Genomic DNA, 13,693 nt, shown 5'->3' with positions numbered 1-13,693 from the left:
CCTACCACCCACTAGAAGAAAACGGGCTTCTTTTCTCAGACAACTGGCTGTATTGTACCTTCCTGTGCATTATCTGCACTGAAAGCATTCTGCGGAAAGAAATAATGTGAAGTGAAAGGGAAAAGGGTTTTACACTGTGACGGCAAGAAACAACTGCTGACATGGCAGAGTCTGGACCCTAATGAAGGGCTAGACATGTTCCTCCCCAGTTCATGTGCTGCTATTTCAGGCAAAATGAGAATTAAACTTCCAAACTTCTCATGCAGGAAAATCACTAAAACAAAGGAAAGTTGATTTACCGATTCTGACGTGGAGAGCTGTGGGGTGTACTGGCAGCAGCCCAAGCGAGGAGCAGAGTTTCCCCCTTCAGAGTCCATAGCCCAGACCATCATGTTCCCTCTTTACATGCAGAAGCTATACCTTCACAGAGCAAGATCCCTGCAAGAAAGCAATGCCAGCATTGACACAAGGGCCTGATACCATGCAGGTTTCTCTGAAGGTTATTTATTTGCAAGTATTGTCCAGATGGAGAAAATGCCCTTCACCCATACATGGACATGCTTGGCCAGATCTTTTCTAGTGTTTATCAACATTTAGTGTCAGGAAAATTGATTTTTCTTTTTTTTTTTTTTTCTCCTCTGAATAAGCAGAATCCACAGAATGTATGAGCAATGCTGCAGAGGAACATAGCAGCTCCGTGGATCATAGATAGGGGACCAAACCTTGCAGAGTCACGGAAGAGCCTGGTATACTTGGTGGTTTCTGTCCAACCTCCATTCAAGCAGAAAACTGTGAAACATCCACCAAGTGTGGCAGAAGCTCATAGAAGCAAATGCCAAGGTACCAAAAGGCAGCTCTCAAATGTCTTGTTCTGGTTATCTCTGCACCTCAACAGAGTCTTCTCCCAGTGATAAAACAAAATTAATTGCTTTTTGGTTTCTATTTTATAAAATTAAGGAATGACTGTAAATCAGGAAAGCTTTAAAAATATTCTGTTGCCAGGGCTGCAGGAACTAAAAAGCTAGCAAACATATGTGCCTCAACAGTTGTAAAATTAACATAAATACAGTGACAGCCAGAGAGATGTTGGATGCCCTGTCACTGCAGACACCCAAAGTCAGGCTGGATGGGCTCTGAGCACCTGCTGGAGCTGTGGATGTCCCTGCTCATTGCAGGGGGTTGGATCAGATGGCCTTGAAGGGTTCCTTCCAACAAACTATTCTATGATTCTGTGATTTCATGGGTGAAGAGCAATGCTACCTGCTAGCTGGACGACAGAAACCAACGATATTGAGACCAAAGAACTCTTGATTCTGTCAGTCAAGAAACTCCTTTTAAGTTATTTTATTGCCCTAAAGGTGGGGCTATGTGCCCATCTCTGCCACATCTCCTGTGAGCCACAAACCCTGGTGTACCTGCATTCACTAGCCCAGCAGCCCACTGCACATTCTCCCACCATCAACCTCCATCTGAGTATGAAAAATACAAATCTCAGAGCATGCAGTACATGTAGTGCATCGCACAGAAGGGCCCTGACTTTGCATAGATCCCTCAGTACAACTTTAAAGCCTGTTAGCTTCCTGATGGAGGTACTTTTTGGCATCTAGGGAACAAGATAACCCTAAAGTGCCCCAAGGGCCCTCCAGAACTAAGCCTGCATGTTTTCATACGGGGAGTTTCAGGGTTTCCAGAAACAAGTGACCGGCCATTGAGCTTTGCATTGCTGTCACTCAATACCTTTTTCCTCCTGGGAAAACTGTTGATTCTGCCATATCAATAAAAGGAAAATGAGAAGTGGATCAATAAATTACTCAGACACTTTTGTGTTACCCATTACAAGAGCTGCCACTACAAATTTTCCACGTTCTCCCTTTTTCATGATTTTACACCAAGCTGTGCAAAACACACTGTGTGTCGTTTACTGTTTGAGATTTTATTGAGAAAAAAAAATTAATAGAAATTCCAAGTACTAATTTCAAACTGTTGTGGTGAACTCTCCCTTTTTTTTATTACATAATAGAGTCTTTTGTCCTCAGTTTTCCTTCTGTTTGCTAAGCATTTTTCACTTGAAGACTCAATTAGGACAAAAAAACCCCACACAATCATTCAATTCAAAAATTAATTTGGAGATCAAGGGACTGACTTAGGCCTATACCAGTGACTAAAAGCGATTCAGGCTTTGTCACATGATCCAAGGGAACTGAGCAACAACAGTTTAGCTGCTTTAATCCTCCTTAATTTGAGTGCAAAGAAATTCACATGTGCTACTAAGAACATTTTGCGAGTACACTGTGTCCATTTTTCTGGGTCTCCATGTCCAAAGACTTTGTTTCATTGAGGGCTCATGACATCCTTCATTAATAACCCTCGTGCAGACAAGTGAAATGCACAATATTTTGCAGAGATAGGGAGAGACCTGAGCATATCCTGCTGAGGAAGAGGTGCTTTCCACTAACATATCTCACAAGCAGGAGTGATAGCAGCAGCAGCACCGTTAGGGATGTGGCAGTGAATTAGGTCCTACTGTTCCAGGCACATTGCAAAAGAGAGATGCCATCAATGACCCAAAGAGAATATTTAAAGAAATAATACAGCTATGCCACAGGAGACCTCAGCAAATACAGTTTTGTGCATGCTTTGCACAGGATATAGGCTTACTAGCAAAAAAGCTACCCCCACCAGCTCTCACTATCTAACATGAGTGTGTTGGGACTATATAATAGGGCATTGATCCATCTGAAGCTCAGTTACAGCTTGTATCAATGGGGACAGCCAAGAAATTTTCATTAGATGAAGGGAAACTTGCAAAAATCCCATCCAGCACACACCTACATGCACACACATTCTTTACCTCTCTAATTCCATGTGTGTTTGCTGGTTCTGGAAGAACTTAATTAAAGTTGGAAGTGAAAGTTCCAAGAAAAAAAACACGTAAACCTTCACAGCAAATGTGCAGTAATTGTTCTGGGTTTGCTCTGCCTCTCTTCCTTGGCTGGTCTCACAGTGAGACAACATAATCTAAGAGATCAAAAAGCTGAAACCAACGGGGCTTGTTTTTTATCCTCCCTCTGACAAAGCAAATGGCAGTGAAGTGGTCTTGAACAGCTTGATTCAAGCAAGGAGCCATGCCCATGGTCGCATATAGCAGCTTTTCTAGTTCAGTACCTAGGTGTCCAGCTCACATAAACACCATTCCTACAGGAAACCTCCCTTCCTAGAAGCATGGATGCAGCAGCAACTTTGTGTAGAGACTTTGCTTACAAGAGAAGCCCAACATAAAGATATAACATCATTTCTCCCATTCCCTTTCACTTCCTGGATGTACGGTGAGGTGTTCATAGGAGTTCCATAGAGTAGATGGAAGCTGCTCTGAGAAAGAGAAAACCATCATCCTCCTGCTGAAAAATGTGCTAGGGCAAGTATATGAAACTGGTTTGAGGAAGCTGAAGAAAAAATGTGGGCAGCAGCCATGGGCAGGGTGATATGCAATAGCTCTGTATTGCAGGGCACAAATTTTTTCCTTAACCCTGCCCTGCTGGAACCTGGACTCATCAAGCCCTTGCTCCTAAGTCTGCACCTTGTCTGGCTCTGCAGACACCCATTTTCCATGAAAGGTGCAGGTGGAGTCCCACCTGCAGATGACTCTCATTCAGCACTGTATGCAGATTCAGCTGGGATTTCATAGAATCAGAATCATTAAGGTTGGAAACACCACTAAGATCATGAACCCATCAACCACTGTGCCACTAAGCCAGGTCTCAGTGCTACATCTACCCTTTTACTGAACACCTCCAGGACTCTACCACCTCCCTGGGCAGTCTGTTCCAGTGCTCGACCACTCTTTTGGAGAAGAAATTTTTCCTAATATTCAACCTGAACCTCCCCTGGCACAACTTAAAGATATTACTGCAACTTAGCCATAACTGAAAGCCATTTAGCACATAGAAGTCTCAAGGGGTTCTTTGTCCCCACCTTTGCCTTAATTCACAACTACATGAAGGTATGCAATTAGCTGACACGTTGGGAAGAAGCATCCAAGCCACACCAATTGTAGGAATGTGTTCCTTTAGATTACAAACCTCAAAAATGCTGGAAGGTCGATTACAAAAAAACACCCAAACAAAAGCGACAATGACAAAACCCTGCGGCTCCGTTAAAGGAAGAAGCCGTACAGAAAGGTCCGTGTGGGAGAACCAACCAATTCAGCATCAAAGAGAGAAGCAATAACAAGCAAGGCTAGCCCTCCCCTTCCCCGCACGGAGTGTTTTATCTCGTCAGAGTGGTGGTGCTGGCGAGGCGCCAGGGATCTCGTCGATAGATCCAAGCGGCGCTGATGAAGAAACGCAACCAAAGTAATTAATGATGGGGGAGGACCGGCTCCCGGTGCTCGCGGCGGAGCTGGGATCTGACTCATTCTTTGCAACAGTTAACCCCAGAAAGAGTCAATTAGAGCAGGACTTCCCAACCTTTTGCAACAGACGCTCTCACTTTCAATTAAAATGGCTCTCTAGGAACCCTGAGCAGCAAGTTTTAGTCAGCAGGCTGCACGGAGCATCAGGCTTCCTGTGCCTTTGTAGTTTCTGAATTTCTCTGACATGCCAGTTTTTAATTTGCAAAAATATTGTCTGGATTTCGCCCAGGATTTCAGATGGTTTTCAGCACTCTCTGTGCTCTCTTCAATATTCTGGACAAGGTTCAGATTAGCAATAGTCCAATATTAGTAGCGGCACTTGCTCTGATTTTCTGGGCAGCACTTGATTCTCCCCATATTTGGGTCAATACTGTTCATGTTTGCCAGCTTTGGGTCAGTATTCTGCAGCACTGTATGGCTGTATTTGCTCTGTTTTCTACTCCAATGGGCTACAGGTTTGTCCGGGATCAAATTATAATAGAGGATGGGCTTTCCAGCTATGAAGCTGATGTCAGCCTCCTGTCACCTCGGTTGTTTGATATTCAGTAGTGCTTCTATTTTGGCTCCCTCAATAAAGAGTGAAAGCACAACCTAGTAAATCTAGGTTGAAAAGCAGAGATGATTTAGCTTTGTTCTCTCATACACCCTTTATGACAAAATAATAATATATGAGAGAATTGCAAAGGAACCTGAGTCTCTTTAGTTTTTCAATTTGCTGTTGTTTGTTGGGGAAAGTCTTACTGAACAACTCTGAATCCGCCCCAGCAAGTCCTAAAGACCCACAGGTTTGGCTCTGTTAGTCCTACTGGTTCTGCCAGTGGACAAAAAGGGATTTAAGGGTTTTCCATTACCTTCCCCTTGAGCTTCCAGTGTCCACTTCCTCTGCAGGGCTCCTCTTAGGTCAAGGCTCTGCTTTATGGGCAATCCACAGAATTCACCTTGAGATGATACTGAAATCAAGATCAGGTTAAAAGAAAGATTGGTCTACTGCACATTGTGACTTCACTTCTGTTCTCCAAGCTCCTGCTGCCACTCATGACGGCAATACTCCCTTTGCAGTGGAGAGGTAAGATCTTAAGCTTTATCCTAAAAACTCAAATTGCTGAATACGTACCCTGTTGCTGGAGACTGTCACAGATACATTCTCCCTCCCCATAGCCTGTTTTCATCACACAAAACCAAGGTTCATTTCCATGGTATTAATCTACATGATCTGATCTTCATCTCAATTGGAGATGGCATTTTCTAGCCCAGGAGGTAGAGGCTTTGCTTTATATTCTTAAAAGTAGCAAGTTAAACCCTGGAGAGAAGGTCACTTTTTTTTCTTTTTTTCTTTTTTTCTCAATAAACTCATCATATTCTTTATCTCCTTGCTAAATACCATTATCATCCAATGTATTTTGCACGGAATGAAAATATTTCAACAACGCTTTTGCCCGAAGATGTGAAATAATATTCCATTTTGTAAGTAATTTTCATGAAATTTTGCATGCATCCAAATCCTGTGAGGTAGGGAACACACTTTGTTTGAACTTTATAGCCTTCTCATTCAGTTTTCATTAATAATTTTTCCCTTAATTCTCAATAGGTTTATCTTGAATTGAGGGAACAATATCAGAGCCCTCCTGTAGCTTGTTTAGTATCTGTGAATTTGCATGGCTGATAAGCGTCAACTGTGCACATGATAGAGGAGTAAAATTGTGAATGTGGGAGAGAAAAAAAAAAAAAGCAAATTAAAAGGGAGACTGCAGTGAGGTGATAGTCATAGCAAAAAGTTTGGCTTCATCAGGTAAAGCTATTAGCAGAGGAACAGTGATTGTTTGTCCTCTAAACAAAAAAGTTTTAAACATGTTTGTCTCAAAAAAATATGTTTTTTGATGGGCACAAAACACTTGTTAGTGGAGTTTTTCTGAGCTGTGCTCATTTGCACCCCCTTCTTGCTAGAGGCACTGGCAAGGGTACTCATGTTTTCTGGCCCAGCAAACCAGTTTCTACCAAACTTTTCACTTTCCTAAACCAGAACTCTGGCCCATATTCAGCCTCTCTTCTCTATACAAGCACCTTCCAAACTAAGATCCAAGACCCCTGCCCTTTTCTATTCCTACCACATGGTCCACAACTACTTGCAAAATCAGTGCACTCCCTTTCTGAGCTAAGCATAGTAGAGTCATAGAATCATCGAATCATCAAGGCTGGAAAAGACCACTAACATCACCTAATCCATCCATCTTCCTCATCTCCCTGAGACAGAAATCTAGTCCCTGTTATGCTCCTGCCTCTTTTTTAAATGCTTAGCTGTGCAACACAACCTGTTCTCATGAGCACTCCCAGTTTGCACCATCCCTTGTTGCAACCATCACATGCAAGAAAAAGCACACTGAGAAAGAAGACAATAAGTTGTGTTTTCATCAAGGCAAAAGTTCCCTGTGGAACATCCACGTAGAATTACAGAATGGCTTGGGGTGGAAGGGACCTCAAAGACCATCCAGTTCCAACCTGCTGCCATGGGCAGGGTTGCCAACTGTTAAAACAAACACCAGACCAGGCTGCCCAGGCTCCCATCCAACCTGGCCTTGAACACCTCCAGGGATGGGAGAACACAAACCTTGTTGCACTTAAATCATTGTTCCACAGAGGACTGTAGCATTCATAGAGAAATGCAGGCTGATGCTGGCAGATGTAATTCTGATCCTATAAGCCATCCTGTCTAGACTGGACTGAGACTGACACGGAACACCGGAAAGACAGGACCTGAAGGAGGAAATGAATTTCCATGGAGCCATGGGATGAATCATGGTGTCAGCCACCAGGATTTATCAACAAGCAAATTCTTTTCCAATCCTGTAAATACTCAAAGCTCTGGCACCCGCAGACCTCATATCTCTAATTAAAAATAGCCATGAATACTTCAATAAACGACGCAATCCATCATGCTCAGGACACAATAAAGGGACAGAGAGTGGAAAAGAAGCTTTGCCTCTGTCCTGTGTGCCATACTGTATGTGTCTCACCGCAGGGAAGCATGTGCTAATTTCTTACCTCTCTGCTGACTGCACTGTCCTTTTGCATAGTTGCTGCTAAACTGCATGAAAGGTATTTCTAATCTCGTGACGGTGACTGAAAAGGGTTGAAGGACACAAATTAAGTCTCATAGCAATAGAGCAGCCCAAGAATGGAAGGTCAGCCAGTTGACTCTTCCCAGAATCCCCCGAACAATGCAATTATTCATGAAGGAAATTTCAAATTATTTTCATTAGACTTCTGTTTTACCAATCTAACCAAAGTGATTAATTAGGGATTAAAATATTTACTCTGCACATGCTGCCTTGGCACGGCACTAGAATATTTAAGCATTGTGCTAAAAGGGTCAGCTGTCTCCAGTACTGTTTGGAATTCATTCTCTATTTTCTGTGTAAAAGGGCATTGACACTCATGTCTATACTACACTTAGGATCCCATCAGGGACAGAGAGAGAGAACCGTGTCTCCCTTGTTGCCCTTGTAGCTGCCCCAAGCTCCCCAACTTTCTTAGTATGGCTACTTGGGCTGAGAAGCAGACAGCAGCAGCCTCAACAACTGCAGCAATGCCCTGCAGCAGTTTCACAGTTGAACACCTATTCCACAGTGCCAGAAAGGAGGGAGATGCTTGCGAGAACCCGGAGGGATCAGCCAGAAAAGACAGCATTGGACAGGAAGACCAAAGAGTTGCACTCAGATTTTAGACTAGTTACGGATGTCCTGCACGACCCCGGCCATTTTCTTATACTAAGAGATGACTTGATTTATTAGATTTAATTCAGAGCTTTGTAGCTACAGGACAAGCATTGGTTATGTTTGGTAAAGAAGAGTGGTGCTTTGATTGTCGCCTGCCAGGGAGCTTAGTACTCCCCTGGTGAGGTTATAGAATCATTGAACATCCCACGTTGGAAGAGACCCAGAAGGAACATCGAGTCCAACCCCTGGCTCTACACAGGACCACATAAAAATCAGACCAGGTTATCAGAATGCAGCCCAAAGGAAGGTGACACTGCACTACTCTAGTGCAGACATCTACAAAATATTTGTCCTCATCTGGGGTTTGGATTACCATTAGAAACATTTAGCATACAACTAGGAGCTAGTGAATATCAGAGTGGAAGCTCACAATAGATTTAGGAACCCTGGAAACACAGACTTTGCCAAAATAGCAAACGCTTTCACTGGATGTGAAGCTTAGAAATAGGATCACTTTGTCCAAATGGATCCAAAACAATGGAGTATGCAATAAGGAAAGACTCCGGAAAGGATGAACACGAGACATCATGCAGTAACTGGTCCATCAGACCATGTCTGCACAGCGCTGAGCATTGGAGGGGCTTCTCTGGCATGGCCACCCAACACCTCCCCAGCACGTGTCTCTGTAGGATAGTTAAAATGCACGATACCTCAGAGCTGGCGAGTGCTGCCACTGCAACCTCACCAAGATGAAAAAGATGTATAACAGGATTTGCATTCCTTTCCAGACTGACTGCTGCAAGCAAACATTTCAGCACTTATTTGTTACCAATATTATTAGAAGTCCCAACCCATTTCCTGGCTGGGGCATGTTTCCTCGAGGGGACTGAAGTCACCTGTCACTTTCTTTCTCATGTTACTTAATCGTTTTAGTCCAAGCAGTAAGCTGCCAATCATATTTAATATTTAGTCACCTTGAATGCATTGCTACTGATTAAATAGACTGCTATTTCAGTAAACAACTGATGAGAGAATACTTACAGCTTCATTATAATTATTCCAGCAGATATTAGAGTATTATTCATATGTAACTCCAAAGAATATTTAGGTCTTCTCCTATTTATTTCACAAACAACATATTAATTGCTACCATATTAGCAGAGCTATCAGTGCTAATTGGATAATACCCCTTCGAAGATTTTTCCTATAGCAACCTCTTTTGCTTGCATGTTTTTAATGCATCTCTGGTATTTAGGATCTCCGTTGATTTCCCACAAAGAAATACATTATTATGAATTTATCAGCTCTACACCTCTACACACTTCTTGGTTGGGTTTGTTTGTAATACAGTGAAAACAAGCAGCCCCTACAAGAAGAATCATTGAGTCAGAATCAGAATGGCTTGGGTTGGAAGAGACCTCAAAGATCATTTAGTTCCAACTCCCCTGCCATGGGCAGTGTTGCCAACCACTAAATCAGGCACCAGGTAAGGTTGCCCAGGGAAAGAAGAGGATGGTAGAACCATGTCTGTACCACGATTCATGGTAGAGGCTTGAAAAATTCAGGACTGCTGAGATACTCCACGGCCTTATGCATGATACATCCCCTACCCTGAGAAAAACATATTCCCAAGGGCTTGAAGGTTCCTTTTAAAACGACCTTGAAAAGATCATTAAGAAAACCAAACTCGTTCTCAGTAGACTCAAACTTTGGTTTTACTTCTGGAAGCGTTGAGAAACACTGCTGCAGAAGCAGATTGGAGCTGGGCAGCAAGTTTGGGTAAATTACGTGTTTCATAAAGGTCTTTGCACACTACTGGTAAATTTATTCAGTGGGGTTTTTTTTTCCAGAATAGGAAAGGGGAAGAAGAAATTGCAGAAAAGTAAAGATGTTCTGTGTCACCATCAGCTATGCAGGATCTTCAGGCCTTGCTTCTAGAAGGAAGGTTTTGTTTAGAAACTCAGCAAGGGCCATTTTTTCAAAGGAACAGATAATACATGTGTTTGTTTCGCTTCAGTGAGAGAAAATGAGAAATTGCTGCTTCAGGTTGACCCAAACATTTCTCCTTGTTTCTTCCCACCCACTCACCTCCTCTCCTTCCTCCCTCAGTTTTTCAGTTTGACCACTGAACTGAAAAATTAATTATTCTTACAGCTCTATTAAAGGACGACTTATGCCAGGCTGCTTACAGACAGTCTAGCTGATGTATAATAAGTATCTTTATTTTTTACTTATTTTTCCCTTTCTTTTAACACCTATCCCTTCCTTTGTTATTTTTAAACAACAAAATCCTTTCAAAGCACTCAAGTGCACATAGGGAGCCATGGGTTGTACGTTAAGCAAACATGTACTAAAATAAAACGTGAGCCTTAGAATCACCAGTAATAGCGATGATGAAGTTGAACTGGAATGGCAAAATTGTCTCTTCACAGTCAGAATTTTGTGTTACACACTGAATCCTCAGGCACACACGGCCAATGCTGTGCACAGTGATCATTTTCTACCCAGGAAAACAACCCAAATGCAAAAACCCAACCTTCACACACCTGGTGAATAGGAGCAGCACAGAAGCAAAGCATGAGCATATATTGCCCTCTATTTCTTCTGCTGCTTTGCATTTGTGCCTCCACATTCTGGGGGCTCCAAAGATCCAGGATCACCTCTGCAAGGAGCAACAGCCCAACTTTGTGCACAAAGTGATGCAGTTCTGGACTTTGGGCTGCTTTCATTTCCAAGAAGTAGCAAAATCTGAGCAATGAGAACACAAAAGAGAAGGTTTCATGGGAGAAATTTCAAAGCACAAGCAACAGGATGGTGAGAAAATGTAGATGTTGTATGAAAGCAGGATAGGGTCCAGATAAGATCCAGCAGCTGAGATAAAAGCGATGGCTTCTTCCCTTTGCAGCTCCATCAGACCATCCAGAGTCCTCAGGAATGTTTGCTAACCTTGCTTTCATCTTGTGTAAATCACTCAGGTGGGTTGGGAACACCTATCTTGAAGAAACAGAATTGGGCAATCAGCAGAATTAGTATTAGCTTTGGTCAGTCTCTGCTAGAGCTAATTAAGCCCACTTCCTCAGCAACAGAACTTGAAAAGTAGAGAGAGGGCAGCGTTTCAGCCTGGGCAGAGCAACCAGATGGCTGTCAAGCCTGTGCTTTTCTTTTCCTTCCATCCCTCTGTTTGGGTCCACTGAAGATTTTATGTCCAACTACCAGCCAGCAAGGCTGCAGCTTTCACTGCAGGTTGTAAAAGCAAAGATGAAATAGCTGCAAGTAGCTATGAGGTGTTCTTGATCTATGGGATTTTATGCAGGGAGTGCACTTCCAAAAGAGATCATATAAAGCCTCCAGGTGCATTTGCATCACATCGTATGACATTAGATTGGCTTAGAAGAACCTATAAAGAGCAACCACACACAAAGGCTTGCGTCGCTGCAGGAGTCAGAAATGCCCACAAATCCCATCAGCTCCTCCTTGCTTAGCCACAGTAACACTGACCACTGCCTCAAAACACAGATCAGCTAAGTCACATCACTACACAACTTATTATTACATCCTATAAAGCAGTATTTCAGGGTGTACAATATACACACTATTCTTAAACTTCTATTTTCCTCTCTTTTTTCCTCTGAACAGCTATATGGAAACATTCTTTTCCAGCCCAGCCAAGAGAGTAGGCAGAAACAAACATTAAAATGCTCAGAGCATCTTAAAGAACAGAGCTAGGGATTTTTCTTGTTGTTTCATAACTTTGCTTTAATCAACTTTTTATCCATTGACTCACTTGCAAGTTCCAACCAATATAATTAGCACTATCTAAATTAGTTATCACTCAAAATTACTTCCTTCTTCGAAAAAACAGTTTTATGTTAAAATTATAGGTGTTGCCATAGGCTATGCCAGGACTATATGCATGGGCACATTTTAAGTAGATAATATTTTTAATCCTAATTAAAAAAAATATTCCTCCCTTCCATAATATGTTAAGATTTGTGAATGACCTTATTTTCTTTTTGATAGACACACGGTAACAATCAACTGCTTCTCATTCATATACATCCTCTGCACCTTCCATTGAAATACTGTCTTGTTCAGCTAAGCTCTTATATAAACTAATGCACATTTTTCATTGTCAGGTTTGTTCTCATTTCATTGCACACTTGCTATAGAGCAGAGAAGGTAACATTTCCAGAGGGTGCCTGTTACAGAACTGTTATTTACACACTGCCCTCAGTAGCAAGGCTGTGCTTTCAGTAGGTGCCAAACACCATCAGTTCCTCTTGATTTCAGTGGAAACTGCAAGTGTTCAGTACATCTGGTAAAACATCAGGCAGCTCACAGCAGAATGAAGATGCAGGTGCCAAATCATCTGGCTGTGGCTGCAGACCCAGGGTCCGTGTTTGGATGGGACCAAATTGAGTAGTCAAAGATTTGCATTTCAAAAGGACCAAAGTGAGAAGTCCAAAGAGTCCACAACAGGCTGCCCAAAGAGTTGTGGGGTCACCGTCCCTTGGAGATGCTCCAGAACTGTGATGTGGCACTGAGGGACGTGGGCAGTGGGAGAGGCTGAGATTGGGCTTGGAGATCTTGGAGATCTTTTCCAGCCTTAGTGACCCTGTGACTCTTTGAAAATGCTGACCCTGGTGGAAAACTTGAGGCACTCAAGTTTGGAAATGCTGCCTGAAGTTTTTATACATCCTTGCATTGCACAAGCCATTGGGAGGCATGCAATCTCAACTCTGCTGCAAACAAAGAGGATTTAGTTGTTGAATTTTTATCATAAATCAACATGGAAGTGGCTCCTTTGTAGCCCTAGAGCCAAATCTTGACATAGCAGACAGCAATGAGCCAATCAACCATACATTCCTTCCAAGGGAAGGAAAAGTTCAAGGAAGAGTTTACGGGCTGAGGATGACAGTGGCTCTTTGGAGGCCCCATTTCCCTGTGGCAGGATCTCCTGGTGACTGGGGAATGTTCACCTTGGCATTTTTTGTTGGGATGGATTTGAGTACACCCAGCATGGCGCCTGCTATTTATCCCTCATGTAGACAAAGAAACATGGGATAGAGAGGTGGAGAATGGAGAAAATCCAAGCACCTACTCCTTCAGACAGACACAAAGAAGAGGAAGAAACAACAGGGTGGAGGATATGTGAGGAGACCTGACATAGGCAGCCAGTGGGCACATGGCTGGGAGGTTGGCTGCACCGCCCCGCGTTGAAAAGCACCAGCCCTACTAAAAGGCCACTTCAACTCTCACTCTCCAAAGTCTTTCTAATTCTATACCACAGTGCATGGCACTCGAGCCAGCTTTCTCACTCACTCTCCTCCCACACTGCAGTAACAACGCTCATCACAAGCCACAGCACAAGCTGCCCCTTCCACACATCCACCTCCAGCCCCACTCCCTCCCTCTCTTCCAGTTTTATGCCACAGGAGTAAAGAACTGGGGGTGGGAGGTGCAGCAGGAATCAAAGCGACCTTATCATTTACACGTATCATTTGAAATTTGGTAAAGAGAAAGCTGAATAATTTCCCACAACCTGAGGGCAGCGCTATCTTTCATCCTG

General features: G+C 43.0%; 1 long non-coding RNA gene across 1 annotated transcript in view; it reads right to left on the bottom strand.

Moving 5' to 3' along the window:
* LOC122157932 overlaps nucleotides 1–13,693 on the bottom strand; it is a 64,458-nt gene continuing 50,765 nt past the window's right edge. Inside the window, exons 6-8 of the long non-coding RNA XR_006168074.1 lie at nucleotides 5,263–5,361; nucleotides 300–438; nucleotides 1–89 (exon numbers count right to left, since the gene is read on the bottom strand). This is a non-coding gene — a long non-coding RNA (uncharacterized LOC122157932). The remainder of the gene's footprint in view (nucleotides 90–299; nucleotides 439–5,262; nucleotides 5,362–13,693) is intronic.

This window comes from Centrocercus urophasianus, unplaced genomic scaffold (genome assembly GCF_019232065.1).
Source record: "Centrocercus urophasianus isolate 14NV4802_14NV808 unplaced genomic scaffold, USGS_Curo_1.0 seq_14, whole genome shotgun sequence".
Classification (NCBI taxonomy): domain Eukaryota; kingdom Metazoa; phylum Chordata; class Aves; order Galliformes; family Phasianidae; genus Centrocercus; species Centrocercus urophasianus.
This window is presented reverse-complemented; position numbering and strand designations above follow the sequence as displayed.